The following is a 24,507-nucleotide window of genomic DNA, read 5'->3' on the forward strand; positions in this document are numbered from 1 at the left end:
CCTTAGCCTAACCCTCACCCTAACCCTCACCCTCACCCTCAGGCTCACCCTAACCCCAATCCTAACCCTAACCCTCACACTCAACCTTATCCTCACCCTCACCCTAAACTTAACCCTAACAATAACCCTAACCCTAACCCTGAACCTAACCCTCACCCTAACCCTAAACCTCACGCTAATCCTCGCCCTCACCCTCACCCTCATCTTAACCCTAAGCCTAACCCTAACCCTCACCCTTACACTCACCTTAACACTAATCCTAACCCTAAACCTCACCCTAACAGTAACCCTAACCCTCACCCTTACTTTATCCTCACCCTAACCCTAACCCTCACATTAACCTTTACGCTCACCCTAACGCTAACCTTACCCTTCACCCTAACCCTCACCCTATTTCTAACCTTAACCCCTAACGTAACCCTCTCTCTAACCCTAACCCTAACCCTCACCCTCACCCTAACTCTCACATAATCCTCACCCTAACCCTAACCTCTATCTAACCGAGACCGTCACCCTCAACCTCACCCTCATCTTTACCCTAACACTCACCCTCACACTACCCCTCACCCTAACCCTAACCCTAATCCTAAACCTCACACTCACCCTCACCCTCACCCTCAGCCTAAACCTAACTCTAAAGCTAATCCTAAACATAACCCTCAGCATAACCCTAACCCTCACCCTTAAACCTAACCCTCACCCTCACCCTAACCCTAACCGTAATCCTCACACTAAACCTAACCCTCACTCTAAACCTAACCCTAACCCTCACCGTATTCCTGACCCTAAACCTAACCCTAACCCTCACCCTAACCCTAATCATCACCCTAATCTAGCCATCACCCTAACACTAACCCACACCCTAAACCTGACCCTCACCCCACCCTCAAATTAACACTAAGGCTAACTCTCACCCTAACCCTAACCCTCACCCTAAACCTAACCCTCACCCTATCCCTCAACCTAACCCTAACCCTAAGCATCACCCTCACCCTCACCTTAACCAGAACCCTAATCCTAACCCTCAACCTAATCCTAACCCTAACCCTAACCCTAATCCTCACCCTAACCCTTACCCTCACCCTAACACTAACCCAAACCCTAACACTAAGCCTCACACTAACCGTAACAATCACCCTAAGCCTAACATTAACCCTAACCCTAACCCTCACCCTCACCCTAAACCTAACCCTAACCCTAACCCACACCCTCACCCTCACCTTCATCCTCACCCTCACCCTAAATCTAACCCTAACAATAACCCTAACCCTTACCCTAAACCTAAACCTCACCCTAAACCTAACCCTCACTCTAACCCTCATCCTCACCATCACCCTCACCTTAACCCTAAGCCTAACACTAACCCAAACCCTCACCCTCACCTTAACACTAAAGCTAACTCTAACCCTCACACTAACAGTAACCCTAACCCTCACCCTCTCCCTAACCGTCACCCGAACTTTATCCTCACCCTATCCCTAACCCTCAAATTAACCCTAATGCTCACCCTAACCTTAACAGTACACCTCACCCGAACCCGAACCCTAACTCTAATCCTAACCCTAAACCTAACCCTCATCTAAACCTAACCCTAATTTTCAACGTTACCCAAACCCTCACCATCACCCGAACCCGAACCCTAACCCTGACACTCACCCACACCCTAACCCTCAAGCTCACCCTAACCCTAACCCTCACCTAATCCTCACACTAACCTTAACCATTATCTAACAAAGTTCCTCACCCTCACCCTCACCCTAACCTTCACCCTAACCCTCACCCTTACCCTAGCCCTCTCCCTAAACGTAACCCTAACTCTAAACCTCACCCGCACCCTCACCCTCATGCTCAGCCTTACCCTAACCCTAACCCCTAACCCTAACCCTAACCCTCAACCTGATCATAACACTCACCATAACCCTTACCCTCACCCTCAAAATATCCCTAACCTTAACCCTCACACTAAACCTAACCCTCACCCTAAACCTAACCCTACCCCTCACCCCAAACCTCAACCTAAACCTAAACCTAACCCTCACCCTCAAACTAGCCCTCACCATAATCCTAACCCTCATCTTAAACTTCACCCTCACACCACCCTCAAACTAACCCTAACCCTGACACTCACCCTAACCCTAACCCTAACCAGCACACTAGCCCTCACCTTAAACCGAACCCTAACCCTCCCCCTCACCCAAACTCTAACCTTAACCCTAACCCTAACCCTCACCCTAAAACTAACCTTAACCCTAACCCTCACGCTTACCTTAACCCTCATCCTAACCCTTAACCTCATCCTCACCCTAAACCTCACACTAAACTTAAACCTCACCCAAACTCTAACCCTAACCGTGACCCTCACCCTCACCCTCATGCTAACCCTTAACCTAACCCTCTCCCTAACCCTAAAACTCACCCTAACCCTAACCCTAACCCTCACCCTCAAGCTCACCTTAACCCTAACCCTAACCCTCACCCTAATCTTCACTCTAACCCTGCTGCTAACTCTAACACTCACCCTAACCCTCACGCTATCACTTACCCACAACATAAACCTAAACCTAACCCTCACCCTCACCCTAAATCTCACCCTAAACTTAACCCTAACCCAAACACGAAACCCTAACCCTAACCTGAACCCTAACCCTCACCCGAAACCTTAACCCTAACACTAAACCTAACCCTCAAGCTAAGTGTCACCCTATCCCTAACCCTATCCCAAACCCTAACCCTCACCCTAAACCTTATACTCACCCTCACCCTAACCCTAACCCTAACGCTGACGCTTACAATAACTCTAACCCTCACCCTAAACCTAACCTTACCCCTCACCCTAACCCTCATCCTAACCCTAAACCTAACCCAAAACCTATCCCTAACACTAATCCTAACCCTAACCCTAACCCTCATCATAACTCACACTAACCCTAACACTAACTCTCACCCTCACCCTCACCCTCAGCCTAACCCTTACCCTCACACTAACCCTAACCATCACGCTAACCCTCAACCTAATCCTCAACACTAACCCTAACCATAACCCTTACACTAACCCTAACCCTAAACATCACCAAAATCCTCAATAACCCTAAACCTAGTCCTAACCTAACCCTTACCCTCACCCTAACCCTAACACTCACCCTAACCATAACCTTCACCCTAACACTAAGCCTAACCCTAACACAAACCCTCACACTAAACCTAAACCCTCAGCCTAAACCTAACCCTCAACCTAAACCTAACCCTAACCCAAATCCTCACCCTCAACTTATCCCTCACACTAACCCTTTTCCTATCCCAAACCCTAACCCTCACCCTTTAAGTAACCCTCACCCTTACCAAAAAGCTCACCCTTACCCTTACCTTACCCTCACCCTAACCCTCACACTAACTCAAAACCTCAACCTAACCTAATCAAAACACTCACACTAAACCTCACCTTAAACCTAATGCTAACCCTAACACTCACCCTCACCCTAACCCTCACCCTAAACCTGAACCTCACTCTAACCCTAACCCTAACCCACAACCTCACCCTAAACCTCACCCTAACCCTAACCCTCACCCTAATCCTTACCCTCACCCTAACCCTCACCCTAAACCTAACCCTAAGCTAACCCTAAACCTCACCCTAACACTCACCCTCACCCTAACCCTAACCTTCACCCTAACACTAAGCCTAACCCTAACACAAACCCTCACACTAATCCTAAACCTCAGCCTAAACCTAACCCTCAACCTAAACCTAACCCTAACCCAAATCCTCACCCTCATCTTATCCCTCACACTAACCCTTTTCCTATCCCTAACCCTAACCCTAACCCTAACCCTCACCCGCACCCTCACCCTTTCCGTAACCCTCACCCTCACCAAAAACCTCACCCTTACCTTTACCTTACCCTCACCCTAACCCTCACACTAACCCAATACCTCAACCTAACCTAATCAAAACACTCACACTAAACCTCACCCTAAACCTAATGCTAACCCTAACACTCACCCTCACCCTAACCCTCACCCTAAACCTGAACCTCACTCTAACCCTAAAAATAACCCACAACCTCACCCTAAACCTCACCCTAACCCTAACCCTCACCCTAATCCTTACCCTCACCCTAACCTTCACCCTAAACCCAACCCTAAGCTAACCATAAACCTCACCCTAACCCTCACCCTCACCCTAACCCTAATCCAAACCCTAACCCTCAGCCTAAACCTCACCCTAACCCTAACCTTAACCTTCACACTAATCCTAACCCTCACCTTAACCTTAACCCAACCCCTCACCCTAACCTTAACCCTCATGCTCACCCTAAACCTAACCCTAACCCTATCCCACATCCTGAACCTCACCCTCATCCTCACCCTCAACCTAAACCTAATCCTAACAATAACCCTAATCGTAAACCTAACACTCACCTTAACACTAACCCTCAAGCTAACCCTCATACTCACCCTCACCCTCACCTTAACCCTAAGCCTAACCCTAACCCTCACCCTCACCCTCAACTTAACACTAATGCTAACCCTAACCCTCACACTAACAGTAACCCTAACCCTAACTCTCACCCTAACCGTCACCCTGACATTATCCTCACCCTAACCCTAACCCTCACATTAACCCTAATGCTCACCCTAAGCTTAACAGTACGCCTCACCCAAACCCTCATCCTAACTCTAACCCTAACCCTAAACCTAACCCTCACCTAACCCTAAATCTCAACCTTACCCTAACACTCAACATCACCTGAACCCCCACCCTAAACCTAACACTCACCCACACCCTAACCCTAAAGCTCACCCTCACCCTCACCCTCACCTAATCCTCACCCTAACCCTAACCATTATCTAACAAAGGCCCTCACCCTCACCCTCACCCTAACCTTCACCCTAACCCTCACCCTCACCCCAGCCCTCACCCTAAATGTAACCCTACCTGTAAACCTCACCCGCACTCTCACCTTCATGCTCAGCCTTACCCTAACCCTACCCCTAATCCTAACCCTAACCATCAACCCCATCATAACCCTCACAATAACCCTTACCCTCACCCTCACCATAAGCCTAACTGTAACGCTCTCACTAAACCTAACCCTCACCCTAAATCTAACCCTACCCCTCACCCCAAACCTCAACCTAAACCTAACCCTAACCCTCACCCTAACGCTAACCCTAACCCTCACCCTAGCCCTCACACTAATCCTAACCATCATCCTAAACCTCACCCTTACACCACCCACAAACTAACCCGAACCCTAACCCTCACCCTAAGTCTAACTCTCACCGTAACACTAACCCGCACCCTAGCCCTCGCCCTAACCCTAACCCTAAACCTCCCTGTCACCCTAACCCTAAACCTAACCCTAACCCTCACCCTAACCCTCACCCTAACACTAAACTTAACCCTAACCCTCAACTTTACCTTAATCCTCACCCTAACCCTTAACCTCATCCTCACCCTAAACCTCACACTAAACCTAAATCTCACCCTAACTCTAACCCTAACCGTCACCCTCACCCTCACCCTCATGCTAACCCTAACCCTAACCCTCTCCCTCACCCTCACCCAAACCCTACTAATAACTCTAACACTCACCCTATCCTCACGCTATCACTTAAACACACCATAAACCTAAACCTAACCCTAACCCTCACCCTCACCATAAACCTCTCCCTAACCCTAACAGTAACCCAAACACGAAACCCTTAACCTAACCCTAAACTGAGCCCGAACCCTCATCCAAAACCTTAACCCTAAACCTGAACCAAACCCTCAAGCTAACAGTCACCCTAAACCTAACCCTATCCCTAACCCTAACCCTCACCCTAACCCGCACCCTAAACCATATCCGCACCCTCACCATAACCTTAACCCTAACGCTAACCCTCACAATAAATCTAACCTCACCCTAAACCTAAACTTACCCCTCACCCTAACCATCATCCTAACCCTAAACCTAACCCAAAACCTCTCCCTAACCCTAGTCCTAACCCTAACTCTCACCTTCACCCTCACCCTCAGCCTAACCCTAACACTCACACTAACCCTAACCGTCAAGCTAAACCTCAACCTAATCCTCACACTAACCCTAACCCTAACCCTTACACTAACCCTAATCCTAAACCTCAACAAAACCCTCAATAACCCTAAACCTAGACCTTACCTTAACACTTACCCTCACTCTAATCCTAACCCTCACCCTCACCCTAACCCTAACCCTCACCCTAAACCTAACCCTCAACGTAAACCTAACCCTAACCCTAATCCTCACCCTCACCTTATCCCTCACACTAACCCTTTTCCTAATCCTAACTCTAACCTTCACCCTAACCCTAACCCTCTCCCTTTCCGTAACCCTCACCCTCACCAAAAACATCACCCTTACCCTTACCTTACCCACACCCTAACCCTCACACTAACCCAAAACCTCACCCTAAACTAACCAAAACACACACTAAACCTCACCCTAACCCTAATGCTAACCCTAACACTTACCCTCACCCTAAAAATCAACCTAAAGCTTCACCTCAACCTAACACTAACCCTAACCCTCAACCTCACCCTAAACCTGACCCTAAGCCTAACCCGCACCCTAAACTTTACCCTCACCCTAACCCTAAACCTAAGCTAACCCTTAACCTCACCCTAACCCTCACTCTCACCCTAACCCTAATCTAAAACCTAATCCTCAACCTAAACTAATCCTAACCCTAACCCTAACCTTCACATTAACCCTAACCCTCACCCTAACCTTAACCCTACCCCTCACCCTAAACCTCATCCTAACCCTAACCCTAAACCTAACCCTAACCCTAAACCTCACACTAATCCTAACCCTCACCCTCACCCTCACCCTCAACGTAACCATAAACCTAACCCTAACCTAAAAATAACCCTAACCCTAACCCTTATCCTAACCCTCACCTTCACCCTCACCCTAACCCTAACACTCACTCTTAACCTAACCTTCAACCTCACCGTAACCCTAAACCTAACCCTAAAACTTACGCTCACCCTAACACTAACCCTAATCCTAAAACTAGCCTTTACACTAACCCTAATCCTCAGCCTAACCCTAATCCTCAACCTAACCCTATCCCTAACCCTAACCCTCACTCTCACCCTAGGCCTCACCCTAAACCTAATCCTAACCCTAACCCTCACCCTAAACCTAACCCTCACCCTATTCCCAACCCTCAATCTCACCCTCACCCTAACCCTAACCCCAAACCTAACACTCACCCTAACCCTCACCCTTACTGTAAACCTAAACCTAACCCTCACCCTAACCCACAAGCTTACCATAATCCTCACCATAACCCTAACCCTCACACTTAACATTACTCTCACCCTCAACCTAACCCTCACCCTAAACCTAATCCTCACACTAACCTTATGCTAACCCTCACACTAACCCTCACCCTAACCATAATGCTAACCCTAACACTCACCCTGACCCTAACCCTCACCCTAAACCGAAACCTAACCCTAAACCTAACCCTATCCCTAACACTCAACCTAAACTTTACCCTCAACCTAACACTAACACTAACCCTCACACTAACAATAAACCTCACCCTAACTCTAACCTCACCCTAACCCTAACCCTCACCCTAATCCTAACACTAACCCTCACCCTCACCCTAACCTTTAACCTTACCCTCACCCTAACCCTCACACCAACCCTAACCCTAAGCCTAACCGTTACCCTCTCCCTCACGCTCACCCTCAGCCTAAATTTAAACCTAACCCTACTCTTAACCCTAACCCTCACCTTCACCCTCAAACTAGCCCTAACCCTAAACCTAACTCTAAGCTTAACCCCCACACTCACCCTCACCCTCACCCTAAGCCTCACTGTCACCCTCACGCTCACCCACACCCTAACCCAAAGCCTAACCCTCACCCTAAACCTATCTCTCACCCTAACCATAAATCTCACAATCACCCTCACCCTCACCTCACCCTAACCATAAACCTAAACCTAACCCTCACCCTAAACCTCACCCTAACCCTAATGCTAACTTTAACCCTCACACTCACCCTAAACCTCATGCTAACCCTTACTCTCACCGTAAATCTAACCCTAACCCTAACCCTCACCAAGACCCTAACCCTCACGTAAATCCTAACCCTAACCCTAATCCCAACCCTCATCCTAACCCTCACACTAACCCTAATCCTCACCCTAACCCTAACCCTACCCCTCACCCTAAACTTCCTCCTAACACTGACCCTAACCCTAACACTAAGCCTTTCCCTAACCATAACCCTAACACTAATCCTAAACTCCACCCTAAACCTAACCCTCACCCTAACCCTAACCCTAACCCTAAATCTCACCCTAACCCTCACCCTCACCTTAACCCTAACCAAAACCCTAACCCTCAACCTAACCCTAACCCTAACCCTTACCCTAACCCTCACACTAACCCTAATCCTCACCCTAACCCTAACCCTACCCCTCACCCTAAACATCCTCCTAACACTAACCCTAACCCTAACCCTAAACCTCACCCTAACCGTAACCATATCCCTCACCTTCACCCTCACCCTAAACTGAACTGTAACCCTCACTCTAACCCTAACAATAACCCTAACCCTAAACCTAATCTTAAACCTCACCCTCACCCTAACACTAACCCTAACCCAAACCATCACCCTCACCCTAACCCTAACTCTAACACTAACCCTCACACTAACCCTAACCATCACCCTAAACCTAAACCTCACCCTAACACTAACCCTCACCCTAATCCACACCCTAAACATAACTCTACCCCTAAACCTCACCCTCACACTAACACTAACTCTAACCACAACCCTAACACTAAACATCACCCTAAAACTAACCCTCACACTCAAACTCACAGTAACCGTAACCCTAACCCTAACCCTAACAATAACCCTAACCCTAACCCTCAACCTAACACTTACCCTCACCCTAACACTAACCCTAACCCTAACACTAACCCTCACAATAAACCTAAACCTCACCCTCACCCTAACACTCATCCTAACCCTAACCCTAACCCTAACCCTCTCCCTCACCCTAGCTCTCACCCTAACCCTAATTATAACCCTCACCCTCACCCTAACCTTAATCCTCATTCTCACCTTAAAACTCACATTAACCCTAACCCCAATCCTCAATTTAACCCTCACCCTAACCATATCCCGAACCATTAGCCTAACCCTCACCCTAACCCTAACCCTCACCCTTATCTTAACCCTCACACTCAGCCTAACCCTAATCCTCATCCTCACCCTAAACCTCACACTAACCCTAACACTAATCCTCAATCTAACCCTCACCCTAACCATAACCCGAACCCTTACCCTCAACCTCACCCTAACCCTAACACTAACCCTAACTCTAACTCTAAAACTAACCCTAAACCTAAACCTCATCCTATCCCTAAACCTAACCCTCACCCTCTGCCTAACCCTAACCTAAACCCTCACACTCACCCGCACCCTCACACTCACCATAACTCTAACCCTAACCCTAACCCTAAACCTCAACCTAAACCTCACCCTCACCCTAACGCTAACACTAACCCTAACACTAAACCTCACACTAAACATCTCCCCTAACGCTAACAATATCACTAACCCAAACACTAACCCTAACCCTAACCATAACCATAACCCTCACCCTCAGCCTCACCCTCACCACAACTTAACCGTAACCATAACACTAACAATCACCCTGCCCCTAACCCTAACCCTAACCCTAACCCTCAACTCACCCTCACCGTAACCCAAATCCTAAACCTAACCCTATACCTAACACTAAACCTCACCCTAACCCTCAACCTAGCCCTCACCCTAAACCTAATCCTAACCCTAAATCTCATCCTAACACTCACCCTAACCCTAATCCTAACCCTCACCCTAACCCTCACCCTAACCCAAACTCTAACACTACCCCTAATTCTAATCCTAAATCTCACCCTCACCATAACACTAACTCAAACCCTAACCCTAAACTGAACCTCATCCTAACCCTAACCCTAACTCTCAACCTCACACTAACCATAAACCTCACCCTAACCCTAACTCTCACCCTAGCACTTAACCTCACCCTAACACTAACGGCAACGCTAACACTAATGCTCACACTAACCCAAACATCACCCTAACCCTAAACCTCACCCTAACACTAACCCTAACCCTCAACCTCACCCTAGCCCTCACCCGGACCCTAACCCTCATCCTCACCCTAAACCTCACACTAACGCTAACTCTAATACTCAATCTAACTCTCACCCTCAACGTTACCCTAATCCTAACCCTCACCCTTACCATAACCCTCACCCTCAGCCTAATCCTCACCTTTACCCTTAGCATCACACCCACCCTAAACTCACCCTAACCCTCACCCTTAACTTAACCCTCACCCTAACCCTAACTCAACCCCTAAACCTCACCCTCACCTTAATCCTAATTCCAACCCTAACGCTAACACTAAACCTCACCTTAACGCTAAACCTAACCCTCACCTTTCCCCTAACCCTAACCCTAACCCTAACCCTCACACTAATCCAAACACTCACGCTAATCCTAAACCTCAGCTTAACCCTAACTCTAACCCTCACCCTCACACTAGCCCTCACCCTAACCTTAATTCTAACCCTCACCCTCACCATAACCCTAACCCTCATCCTCACCATGAACCACACACTAACCCTAACCCTAATCCTAATCCTCAATCTAACCCTAAACCTAAATCTAACACTAACACTTACCCTAACCCTAAACCTAACCATAACCCTCAACCTTATCTTAACCCTCACCTTCAGCCTAAACCTCACCTTTACACTTACCATCATCCTCACCCTAACCCTCAACCTAAACGTAAACCTCATCCTAACACTCACCATAACCGTAAACCTAACGATCACACTAACCCTAACCCTCACCCTCAACCTCACAGTCAGCCTAAACCTAAGCCTAAGCTTAAACCTTACCCTAAACCTCACCTTCACCGTTGCCCTCACCCTAACCCTAATCCTAACCCTAACCCTCATCCTAACCCTCACCCTAACCCTAACCCTAACCCTAACCCTAATCCTCACCCCGACCCTCACGCTCAACCTAACACTAAGCCTAAGCTTAACCCTTACCCTAACCCTCACACTCACCCTCACCCTAAACCTAATCCTAACTCTAAACCTAACCCCAATCCTAAACCTCAACCTAAACTGCACCCTAACCTTAACCCTAACACTAAACCTAACCCTAACCCTAAACCTGGACATAAATCTCCCCCAAACCCTAAATGTAACCCTAAAACTAACCCTCACCCTAACCCAAATCCTAACCCTAACCCTCAACCTAACCCTAACCCTCCCCCTCACTGTAAATCTAACACTCATCCTAACCCTCACCCAAACCCTAACCCTAACCCTAAACCTCACCCAAACACTAACATTAACCCTCACCCTCACCCTAGCCCTCACCATAACACTAATCCTAACCCTAATCCTCATCCTAACCCTCACCCTAATCCTAACCCTAACCCTCACCCCAATCCTAAGCCTAACCCTAACCCTCAACCTAAACCTAACACTCACGCTCAACGTAACCCTAACCCTAAACCTCACCTTAACCCTAAACCTAACCCGAACACTAATTCTCACCCAGACCCCAACCTTAACTCTAACACTCACGCTAACCTTAACCATCATCCTCAGCCTCACCCTAAACCTAACCCTAACACTAACTCTCACACTAACCCTAACCCTAAGACTCACCCTAACCCTAACACTAAAAACCTCACCCTAAATCTAACACTAACCCTCACCCTCACCCTCTCAGTAACCGTAACCCTAAGCCTAACCCTAACAATAACCCTAACCCTAACCCTAATCCTTAATCTCACCCTCACCCTAAACCTTATCCTAACACTAACCCTCACCCTAACCCTAATCCTCATCCTTACCATAACACTAACCCTCATCCTAACCCTCACCCTAAACCTAAACCTCACCCTAACACTAACCCTAACCCTCACCCTCACCCTAGCCCTCACCCTAACCCTAATCCTAACCCAAATCCTCATCCTAAACTTCACCTTAACCCTAACCCTAAACCTCACCCTAATCCTAAGCCTAACCCTAAACCTCAACCTAACCCTAACCCTCAGCTCAACTTAACCCTAACCCTAACCTTCACCCTAACCCTAAACTTAACCTGAACACTAACTCTCAACCTAATCCTAACCCTAAACCTCACCCTAACCCTAAAACTCACCTTCAGTGTAACCCTAAGCCTAGCCCTAAACCTTACGCTAACCATCACACTCACCCTAAACCTTACCCTAATCCTATTCCTAACCCTAACCCTAACCCTCACCCTCAGCCTCAAATTAACCCTAACTCTTACCCTAAACCTCACCCACAACCAAACCCTAAACCTAACCCTAACCATAAACCTCACCCTAACCCTCACCCTAAACATGAACCTCACCCTAGCCCTCACCCTAAACCTAATCCTAACCCTACCCTCAATCTAACCCTCACCATAACCCTAACACTAACCCTCACCCTAAACCTAACCCTCACCCTCAGCCTAACCCTAAGCCTAACCCTAAGCATAACCCTAAACCTAAACCTAACCCTCACACTCACCCGCACACTCACCCTAACTCTAAACTTAACCCTAACCCTAACCCTCACCCTAACGCTCCCCCTAACTCTATATGTAACCCTAAACCTCACCCTCACCCTAACCCAAACCCTAACCGTAACCCTAAACCCCATCCTAACCCTAACCCAAACCCTAACCCTAACCATCACCTAAACCTAATCCTCACCTGCACCCTCACCCTCAGCCTAACCCTAAGCCTAAGCCTAACCCTAACCCTAACCCGCACACTCACCCTCACCTTAACCCTAACTCTAACCCTAACACAAACTCTAAACCTCACCCTAACCCTAACCCTAACCCTCACCCTCGCCCTCACAGTAACCTGAATCCTGAACCTAACCGTAAAAATAACCCTAACGCTAATCCAAACACTCACCCTAACCATAACCCTCAACCTAAATCATTCCCTCACCCTAACACTTACCTTCACACTAACACTAACCCTAACCCTAACCCTAACCCTCACACTAACCCTAAACCTAACCCTAAACCTCACCCTCATTCTAACCCTAATATTAACCCTAAGCCTCACCCTAACCCTAACCCTCACCCTAACCTTAACTCTACCCCTAAACCTCACCCTCACTCTACCCCTAACTCTAACCCTAACCCTAACACTGAACCTCACCCTAAACCAAACCCTAACCCTCACCCTCAACCTCATGCTCAGCCTAAGCCTAAGCCTGAGCCTAACCCTTACCCCAAACCTCACCCTCACCCTAACCCTTACCCTAATCCTAATCCTAACCCTAAGCCTAACCCTAACATTCACATTAACCCTAAACTTCACACTCACCCTCATCCTCAGTGTAAGCCTAAGCCTAAGCCTAACCCTAACCCTAATGCTCACACTCACCCTAACCTTTACAATAATCCTAATCCTAAACCTAAGCCTAACCCTCACCCTCACCCTAAACCTCACCCTTACCCTCACCCACACCCTAACCCTAACACTAACACTAACCCTAATCCTCACCCTCAGCCTCACCCTAAAACTAACTCTAACACTAAACCTTACCCTCACCCTAACCCAAAACTTAAACGTAACCATAAACCTCACCCTAACCCTAACCCTAAACCTCACCCTCACCCTAGCCCTTACCCTAACCCTAATCCTATTCCTAATTCTCATCCTAATCCTCCCCCTAACCCTAACCCTAACCCTCACCCTAACCCTAATTCTAACCCTAACCATAACACTAAAAACCTCAACCTAATCCTATCCCTCTCCCTCACCCTCACCATAACCCTAACCCTAACCCTAACAATAACATTAACCCTAACCCTAATCCTAACCCTTACCCTAACCCTAATCCTAACCCTAACCCTCAACTTAACCCTAACCATCAGCCTTACCGTAACCCTAACCCTCATCCGAACCCTCACCTAAACCTAACCCTAACTCGAAACCTCACCCTAACACTAACCCTAACCCTCACCCTCACCCTAGACCTCACCCTAACCCCAATCCTAACCCTAATCCTCATCCAAACCCTCACCCTAACCCTAATCCTAAACCTCACCCTAACCCTAAACCTAACCCTAACCGTCAAACTAACCCTAACCCTAAACCTAACCCTAACCCTAACCCTATACCTCACCCTAACCCTAAACTTAACCTGAACCCTAACTCTCACCCTAAAACTAACCCTAACCATCACCCAAACCCTAACCCTCACCCTCACCCTCAATTTCAGTGTAACCCTAAGGAGAGCCCTAATCCTAACCCTAACCCTCACACTCACCCTAACCCTTACCCTAATCCTAATCCTAACCCTAACTCTAACCCTCACACTCAGCCTCACCTTAACCCAAATTCTAACCCTAAACCTCATCCTCACCCTAACCCTAAACCTCACCTAACTCTAACCCTAAACCTCACCCTCACAATAGTCCTCAACCTAACCCTAATCCTAACACTAACCCTCATCTTAACCCTCCCCATAACCCTAACCCTAACCCTCACCCTAAATGTAATCCTCACCCACACCATCACCCTCAGCCTAACTCTAATCCTATCCCTAACCCTAACACTCACACTACCCCTATCCCTAAACCTAAACCTCACTCTGACCCTAAACCTCACCCTCAACCTCACCCTCAGCCGAACTCTAAGCCTAATCCTTACCCTAACCCTAACCCTCACACTCCCCCTAACCATAACTCTAATCCTAATCCTAACCCTAAACCTAACCCTCACCCTCAACCTAACCCTCAACTTAAGCCTAACCCTAACATTAATCCTAACCCCAACCCTCGACCTAACCCTCCAACTAACCCTAAATATAACCCTAAACCTCACCCTCACCCTAACCCTAATCCTAACCCTAACCCTAAACCTCACCCTAACCCTAACCCTAACCCTCACCCTCACCGTCACCCTCACCATAACTCAAATGCTAACCCTAAAAATAACACTAATCCTAACCCTAAACCTAACCCTAACCCTAACCTTAATGCTGACACTCACCCTCACCCTAACCCTAATCCTAACCCTAACCCTCACCTTAATGTAACCCTCAAACTCAACATAACCCTAACCATCATCCTAACCCTCACCCTAACCCTAAACCTAACCCTAAATCTTACCCTAACACTAAACCTAATCATCAACCTAGCCCTCACCCTAACCCTAATCATAACCCTATTCCTCATCCTTAACCTCACCCTAACCCTTACCCTAACCCTCACCCTAACCCTAACCCTTACCCTCAGCCTGACCCTAACCCCACCCTCAGCCTAACCCTTAGCCAAACACTAACCCTAACCCTAACCCTCACCCTAACCCTAACCCTTACCCTAATCCTAATCCTAACCCTAAGCCTAACCCTCACCATCACCCTAAAACTCACCCTAACCCTAACAATAACACTAATCTTAACCCTTACCCTCAACCTCAGCCTCACCCTTACCCTAACTCTAACCCTAAATCTCACCCTCAACCTAAACCTAACCCTAACCCTAAACCTCACACTAACCCTAACCCTAAACCTCACCCTCACCCTAGGCCTTACCCTAACCCTAATCCTAACCCTCATCCTAACCCTCACCCTAACACTCACTCTAACCCTCACCCTAACCCTAATCCTAACCCTAACCCTCACTCTACCCCTAACCCTCACCCTTTACCTTAACCCTAACCTTCATCCTAACCCTCACCCTAACCCTAACCCTAAACCTTACCCTAACACTAACCCTAACGCTCAAATTCAACCTCAGCCTCACCCTTACCCTAACTCTAAAACTAAACCTCATGCTCACCATAACCCTTACCCTAATCCTAATCCTAATCCTAAGCCTAACCCTAACATTCACCCTAACCCTAAACTTCACCCTCAACTTCACCATCAGTCTAATCCTAAGCCTAACCCTAACCCTAACACTAACCCTCACACTCACCCTAACCTTTACCGTAATCCTAATCCTAAGCCTAAGCCTAACCCTCACCTTCACCCTCACTCTCACCCTAACCCTAACACTAACACTAACCCTAACCCTCACCCTCAGCCTCACCCTAAACCTAACTCTAACACTATACCTTAACCTCACCCTAACCCAAACCCTAAACATAACCCTAATCCTCACCCTAACCCTAACCCTAAACCTCATCCTCACCCTAGCCCTTACTCTAACCCTAATCCTATCCCTAATCCTCATCCTAACCCTCCCCCTAACCCTAATGCTAACCCTCACCCTAACCCTAATTCTAACCCTAACCCTAACACTAAAAACCTCACTCTAAGCCTAACCCTAACCCTCATCCTCACCCTCACTGTAACTGTAATCCTAACCCTAACAATAACATTAACCCTAACCCTAATCCTAACCCTCACACTCACCCTAATTCTAACCCTAACCCTAACCCTAACAATAACATTAACCCTAACCCTCATCCTAACCCTCACCCACACCCTAACTCTAATACTAACCCTAACCCTCATCCTAACCCTCACCCTAAAACTAACCCTAACCCTAAACCTCACCCTAACACTAACCCTAACCCTCAACCTTACCCTAGCCCTCACCCTAACCCTAATCCTATCCCTAACCCTCATGCTAACGCTCACACTAACCCTAAGGATAAACATCACCCTAAGTCTAATACTCATATCCACCCTTACCCTCAGCCTAACCCTAAGCCTAAGACTAATCCTAACCCTAAGCCTCACACTCACCCTCACCCTAACCCTTATCCTAACCCTAATCCCAACCCTAACCCTAAACCTCAACCTAACCCTCACCCTAGACCTAATGCTAACCCTAACACTAACCCTAAACCTGACCCTCACCTTAACCCTCCCCCTCAACCTAACTCTAACCCTAAACCTCACCCTGACCCTATCCCTAATCCTAACCCTAAGCCTAAACCTCACCCTAACCCTAAACCTAACCCTCACCCTCTCCCTCACCCTCACCCAAACCGAAAGTCAAAACCTAATCCTAACATTAACACTAATCCTAATCCTAAAACTAACCCTAACCCTAACCCTAAACTTCACCCACAGCCTCACCCTCACGGCAAATGTAACAGTAACCATAACACTTACAACAACCCTAACCGTAATCCTAACCATCATCCACTCCCTAACCCTAATCCTAACCCTAACCATCACGCTAACATTAACCCTCACCCTCACTGAAACCTTAGCCCTCATCTTAACTCTCACCCTAACCCTAAGCCTAACCCTCACCCTAAACCTTAACCTCACCCTAATCCTAACACTAAGCCTAACCTAAACCTCACCCTAACCCTCACCCTCAGCCTAATCCTAACCCAAACCCTAACCCTCAACCTAACCCTCACTCTAAACCTAACCCTAACCCTAAACCTCACTTTAACCCTAACACTGAACCTAACCCTAACCCAAAACCTCAACCTAACCCTGATGCTAACTCTAACCCTCACCATTACCAGAACCCTAAACCTAACCATAAACCTCACCTTAAGGCTAACTCTAACCCTAAACCTAACCCTAACCCGCACCCTAACCCTAACCCTCACCTTCACCCTCACCCTCGGCCTAACCCTAAGCCTAACCCTAACACTAACCCTAACCCTCACACTCACCCTCACCTTAACCCTAATCCTAAACTTACCCTATCCGTAAACCTAACCCTCACCCTAACCCTCACCCTAAGCCTAACCCTACCACTAACCCTAAACCTAACCCTCACCCTAACCCTCAACCTTACCCTAACTCTAACCCTAAACCTCAACTTCACCCTAACCCTAAATCTAACCCTAACCCTAACCCTAAATCTCACCCTAACCCTAAGCCTAAACCTCACCCTCACCCTCAACATCACCATAAACATAAACCTAACCCTAACCCTAAAAATAACCCTAACCCTAACCCTAAACCTCACCCTAACCATAACCCTCACCCTAACGCTAAACCTCACCCTAACATTTACCCTCACCCTAACACTAACCCTCACACTAAACCTAAACCTCACCATAACCCTAAACATCACCCTAACCCTAACCCTAACCCTAACCCTCACCCTAAACCTAATTCTAACACTAACCCTCACCCTAACCCTAACCGTCATCTTCACCCTAACCCTAACCCTCACCCTTACCGAAACACTCGCCCTCAGACTAACCCTCACCTTTAACCTTAACGACACCCTCAAACTAACCCACACACTAACCATAAACTTAACCCAAACCCTAACTCTCACCCTAACCCTACCCCTAACACTCACCTAACACTAACCCTCATCTTTACCCTCAACCTCAGCCTAACCCTAAGACTAAACCTAATCCTAATCCTAACCCTCACACTCACCCTCTCATTAACCCTAATCCTAAACCTCACCCTCACCCTAGCCCTCACCATAACCCTAATCCTAAACCTAACCCTCACCCTAACCCTAACACACACCCTCAGCCTAACCCTCACACTAACTCTAACCCTAACACCAGCCCTAACAATAAGCCTCGGCCTAACCCTCACCCTAAACCTATCTCTAACGCTCAACCTCAAACTCACACTGACCCTAAACCTAACCCTGACCCTAAACCTCACCCTAACACTAACCATAAACCTCACCCTCACCCTAACCCTCACCCTAACCCTGATCCTAAACCTAACCCTCATCCTAAACCTCACCCTCACCCTAACCCTAACCCTCACCCTAACCCTAACCCTTACCCTCAACCTAACTCTCAGACTAACCCTAAGCCTAACCCTAAGCCTAACCCTAACCCACTCACTCACCGTCAACTTAACCCTAATCCTAACCATAACCCTAACCCTAAATCTCACACTAACCCTAAACATAAAATTAACCCTAACCCTAACCCTCATCCTAACCCTCACCTGAACCCTAACTCTAACCCTAAACCACAACCTTACCCTAACCCTAACTCTAACGGTAACCGTAAACCTCTCCCTAACCCTAACCCTCACTCAAACCCTCACTGTAACCCTAACCCTCACCCTAACCATAACCCTCACCCTAAACCTAACCCTCACCCTAAACCTTACCCTCCCCCTAAACATAACCCTCACCCTAACCCTAACCCTCACCCTAACCAAAACCCTCATCCTAATCCTAACCCTCTCCCTAACACTTACCCTCACCCTAACACTCTCACTCAGTATAACACTAACCATCACACTAACCCTAACTCTCACCCTAACCCTAAACCTCACCCTAACCCTAACCGTCAGCATCACCCTAGCCCTCACTCTAACCCTATTCTAACCCTAACCCTCACCCTAGTCCTAAACCTCATCCTCACCCTAAACTCACACTAGTGCTAACCCTAATCCTCATTCTAACCCTCACCCTTACCCTAACCCTCACCCTAACCCTTACCCTAACGTCACCCTAATCCTAACCCTCACCTTTACTCTTACCATCACGCTCATCCTAACCCTAATCCTAACCCTAACCCTCATCCTAACACTCAACCTAAACCTAACCCTGTCCATCACCCTAACCCTAACCCTCAGCCTCACCCTCAGCCTAACCCTAGGACTAAGCCTAACCCTAAACCTAACCCTCACCCTCACCCTAGCCCTCAGCCTAAACCTAATCCTAACCCTAACCCTCATCCAAACCCTCACCCTAACCCTAACCCTAACCATCACCAAAACCTATTCCTCACCCCCAACCTCACCCTCAGCCTAACAGTAACCATAACCCTCACCCTCAGTCTCACCCTCACCGCAAACTTAACCCAAACCAAAAACCAAAACACAAACAATTACCCTAACCCTCAACTAAGCCTAACCCTCAAACTAACCCTAACCCTAATCCTAACCCTAACCCTAATCCTAAACCTAACCCTAATCCTCAGCCACACCCTCATCCTAACCCAAATCCTAACCTTAACCCTCACCCTAACCCTAAGTCTAAGCCTAACCCTAACCCTAAAGCTCACACTCTCCCTCACCCTAACCCTGATCCTAAACCTAACCCTATCCCTAACACTAACCCTCACCCTAACACAAACCCTAGCCCTCACCCTAACCCTAATCCTCACCCTAACCCTCACCCTCATGCTCCGCCTAAGCCTAAGCCTAAGCCTAAACCTAAGCCTAACCCTAACCCTCACACTTACCCTAACAATAACACTAACACTAACTCTAACCCTAAAACTAACCATCACCCTAGCCCTAACTCTAACCCTAACCCTAAACCTAAACCTAATCCTATCTCCAAGCCTAAACCTCAACCTTACCCTTACCCTAACAGTAACCGTAACCCTAACCCTAACAATAACCTTAACCCTAACCCTAACACTCACCCTAACCATAACCCTAACGCTAACCCTAACACAAACCCTAACCCTAACACTAACACTCACACTAACCCTAACCATCATCCTAACCCTAAACCTCACCCTAACACTAACCCTAACCCTCACCCTCACGCTAGCCCTCACCCTAACCCTAATTCTAACCCTAACCCTCACCCTAAACCTCATCGTCACCCTAAACCTCACACTACCCCTAACCCTAATCCCATATCTAACCCTAACCCTAACCCTTACACTAACCCTCAACCTAAACCTAACCCTCACCCTTACTGTAGCCCTCAGGCTCATACTAACCCTCACTCTAACCCGAACCCTCATCCTAAAACTCATCCTTAACCTAACCATATCCATCACCATAACACTAAAGCTCACCCTGACCATCACCCTCAGCCTAAACCTATGCCTAAGCCTAAACCTAACCCTAACCCTCACTGTCAACCTAGCCCTCACCCTAACCCTAATCCTACCCCTAAACCTCATCCTAACCCTCACCCTAACCCTAAGGCTAACCATCACCCTAAGCCTAATACTCACCCCCACCCTCACACTCACCCTAACCCTAAGCCTAACACTCACCCTAACCCTAACCCACACCCTCATCTAAACCTCATCCTATCCCTAACCCTAACCCTAATGCTCACAGTCACCCTAACCCTAACCCTCAAACTCACCTCACACTCAGCTTAAACCTAAGCCTAACCATAACCCTAAACCAAACCCTCACAATCACCCTCACCCTAAGCCTAACCCTAACCCTAATCCTAACCCTCACCCTCACCTTCACCCTAACCTTAACCCTAACCCAAACCCTCAACCGAAACCTCACCCTCAACCTCACCCTAACCCTCACCCTCAACCTAAACATCACCCTAAACCTAACACTCACCCTACCTCTTAGCCTAACCCTCACCCTAACCCTAAACCTCACCCTCACCCTCACCCTCAGGCTCACCCTAACCCTAATCCTAACCCTAACCCTCACCCTCATCCTCAAACTAAATCTATCCCTAACCCTAACCCTCACCCTAACCGTAACCTCTAACCTAACCCTAAGCCTCAACATAACCCTAAAACTAACCCTAACCCTAACCCTAATCCTCACCCTCACCCTCAGCCTAAGCCTAAGCCTATCCCTAACCCTCACACTCACTCTTACCCTAAAACTAACCCTAAGCCTCACCCTCACCCTCAACCTAAACCTAAACCTAACCCAAACACTCATCCGAACCTTCACCCTCACACTCACACTAACCCTCAACCTCACCCTAAACATCACCCTAACCCTAACCCTCACCATAACCCTAACCCTCACATTAACCCTAACCCTCAATCTAACCCTAACCCTCAACCTAACCCTTACCCTCACCCTAACACTAAGACTAATCCTAACTTGAACCCTCACAGTAACCCTAAACCTCACCCTAACCCTAACCCTCACAGTAAACCTACCCCTCACCCTAACCATAACCCTACACCTCACCCTACCCCTCACTCTAACCCTAACCCCAACCCTAACCCTCACCCTCAACGTAACCCTAACAATCACCCTAACCCTAACCCTCACCCAAACCCTAACTCTCACACTCTCAAGAACACTCATTCTAACTCTAACACTCACCCTCAACATAAACATAACCCTAACCCTAACCCTCACCATAACCGTAACCCTAACCCTCACACTAACAGTAACCCTAAACCTCACCCTCACTCCAACCCTCACACTTACCTTATCCTCACCCTAACCCTAACCCTCACACTAACCCTAACCTTAACTCTAACCCTACACCTCACCCTAGCTCTAACCCTAACCCTCACCATAAACCTAACCCTTACCCTCACCCTCACCCTAACCCTCACCGTAGCATTAACCCTCATCCTAACACTAACACTTATCCATACCTTAACCTTCAATGTCACCTCACCCTAACACTCACCCTCATTCTACACATCACCCTAAATATAACCCTCACCCTAACCCTAACCCTATCACTTACCTTAACCCTAACATTCACCCTAACCCTCACCCTAACCCTAACTTCCAACCTAACACTAACCCTAACCCTAACACTAACCCTCACACTAACCCTAACCATCACCCTAAGCCTAAACCTAACCCTAACACTAATCCTAACCCTCACCCTAACCCTAGCCCTCACCCTAACCCTAACCCTCATCCTCACCCTAAACCTAACACTAACCCTAACACTAATCCTCAATCTATTCCTCACCCTCACCATAACACTTTCCCTAACCCTCACCCTAACCCTAACCCTCACCCTTACTGTAAACCTCACCCTTGGCCTAAACCTCACCTTTATCCTTACCGTTACCCCCACCGTAAACCTCACCCTAAACCTAACCCTCACCCTAACCCCCACCTTAAACATAACTCTACACCTAAACCTCATCCTCACACTAACCCTAACTCTAACCATAACCCTAACACTAAACGTCACCCTAACCCTAACCCTCACACTCACCCTCACAGTAAACGTAACCCTAACCCAACCCTAAAAATAATATCTCACCCTAACCCTTAACCTCATCCTCACCCTAAACCTCACACTTAACTGAACCCTCATTGTAACTCTAACCCTAATCGTCACCCTCACCGTCACCCTCATGCTAACCCTAACCCTAACCCTCACCCTAACCCTAAACCTCACCCTAATCCTGACCTTAATCCTCACTCTCACCTGCACCCTCACCCTAACCCTAAACCTAACCCTCACCCTAACCCGAAGGCTAACTGTAACACTCACCCTAACCCTCACGCTATCACTTACCCACACCACAAACCTAACCCTAAATTTAACCCTCACCCTCACCCTAAACCTCACCCTAACCCTAAACCTAATCCTAACGCTCACCCTCACCCTAACCCTCACCCTCACCCTAACCCTCACCATAACCCTAATCCTCACCCTCACCCTCACCCTAACCGTAACCCTCACACTAAACCTAACCCTCACCCTAAACCTAACCCTACAGCTCACCCTAAACCTCAACCTAAACTTAACCCTAACCCTAAACTTCACCCTCACGCTAGCCCTCACCCTAACCCTAATTCTAACCCTAACCATCAACCTAACCCTCATCGTCACCCTAAACCTCACACTACCCCTAACCCTAATCCCATATCTAACCCTAACCCTAACCCTTACACTAACCCTCAACCTAAACCTAACCCTCACCCTTACTGTAACCCTCAGGCTTATACTAACCGTCACCCTAGCCCGAACCCTCATCCTAACCCTCACCCTAAACCTAACCATATCTATCACCATAACACTAACCCTTACCCTCACCATCACCCTCAGCCTAAACCTATGCCTAAGCCTAACCCTAACCCTAACCCTCACTTTCACCCTAGCCCTCACCCTAACCCTACGCCTACCCCTAACCCTCATCCTAACCCTCACCCTAACCCTAAGGCTAACCATCACCCTAAGCCTAATACTCACCCCCACCCTCACCCTCACCCAAACCCTAAGCCTAACACTCACCCTAACCCTAACCCTCACCCTCATCTAACCCTCATCCTATCCCTAAACCTAACCCTACTGCTCACAGTCACCCTAACCCTAACCATCAAATTCACCTCACCCTCAGCTTAAAGCTAAGCCTAACAAAAACCCTAACCCTAACCCTCACAATCACCCTCACCCTAAGCCTAACCCCAACCCTAAACCTAACCCTCACCCTCACCTTCACCCTAACCTTAACCCTAACCCAAACCCTCAACCGAAACCTCACCCTCAACCTCACCCTAACCCTCACCCTCAACCTAAACATCACCCTAACCCTTAGCCTAACCCTCACCCTAACCCTAAACCTCACCCTCAAAATCACCGTAACCTCTAACCTAACCCTAAGCCTCAACATAACCCTAAAACTAACCCTAACCCTAAACCTAACCCTAACCCTAACCCTCACCCTCACCCTCAACCTAAGCCTAAGCCTATCCCAAACCCTCACACTCACCCTTACCCTGAAACTAACCCTAAGCTTCATCGTCAACCTCAACCTCAACCTAAACCTAACCCAAACACTCATCCGAACCGTCACCCTCACACTC

Source organism: Dipodomys merriami, unplaced genomic scaffold, assembly GCF_024711535.1.
Source record: "Dipodomys merriami isolate MVZ:Mamm:240054 unplaced genomic scaffold, mDipMer1.0.p SCAF_2, whole genome shotgun sequence".
Lineage (NCBI taxonomy): Eukaryota > Metazoa > Chordata > Mammalia > Rodentia > Heteromyidae > Dipodomys > Dipodomys merriami.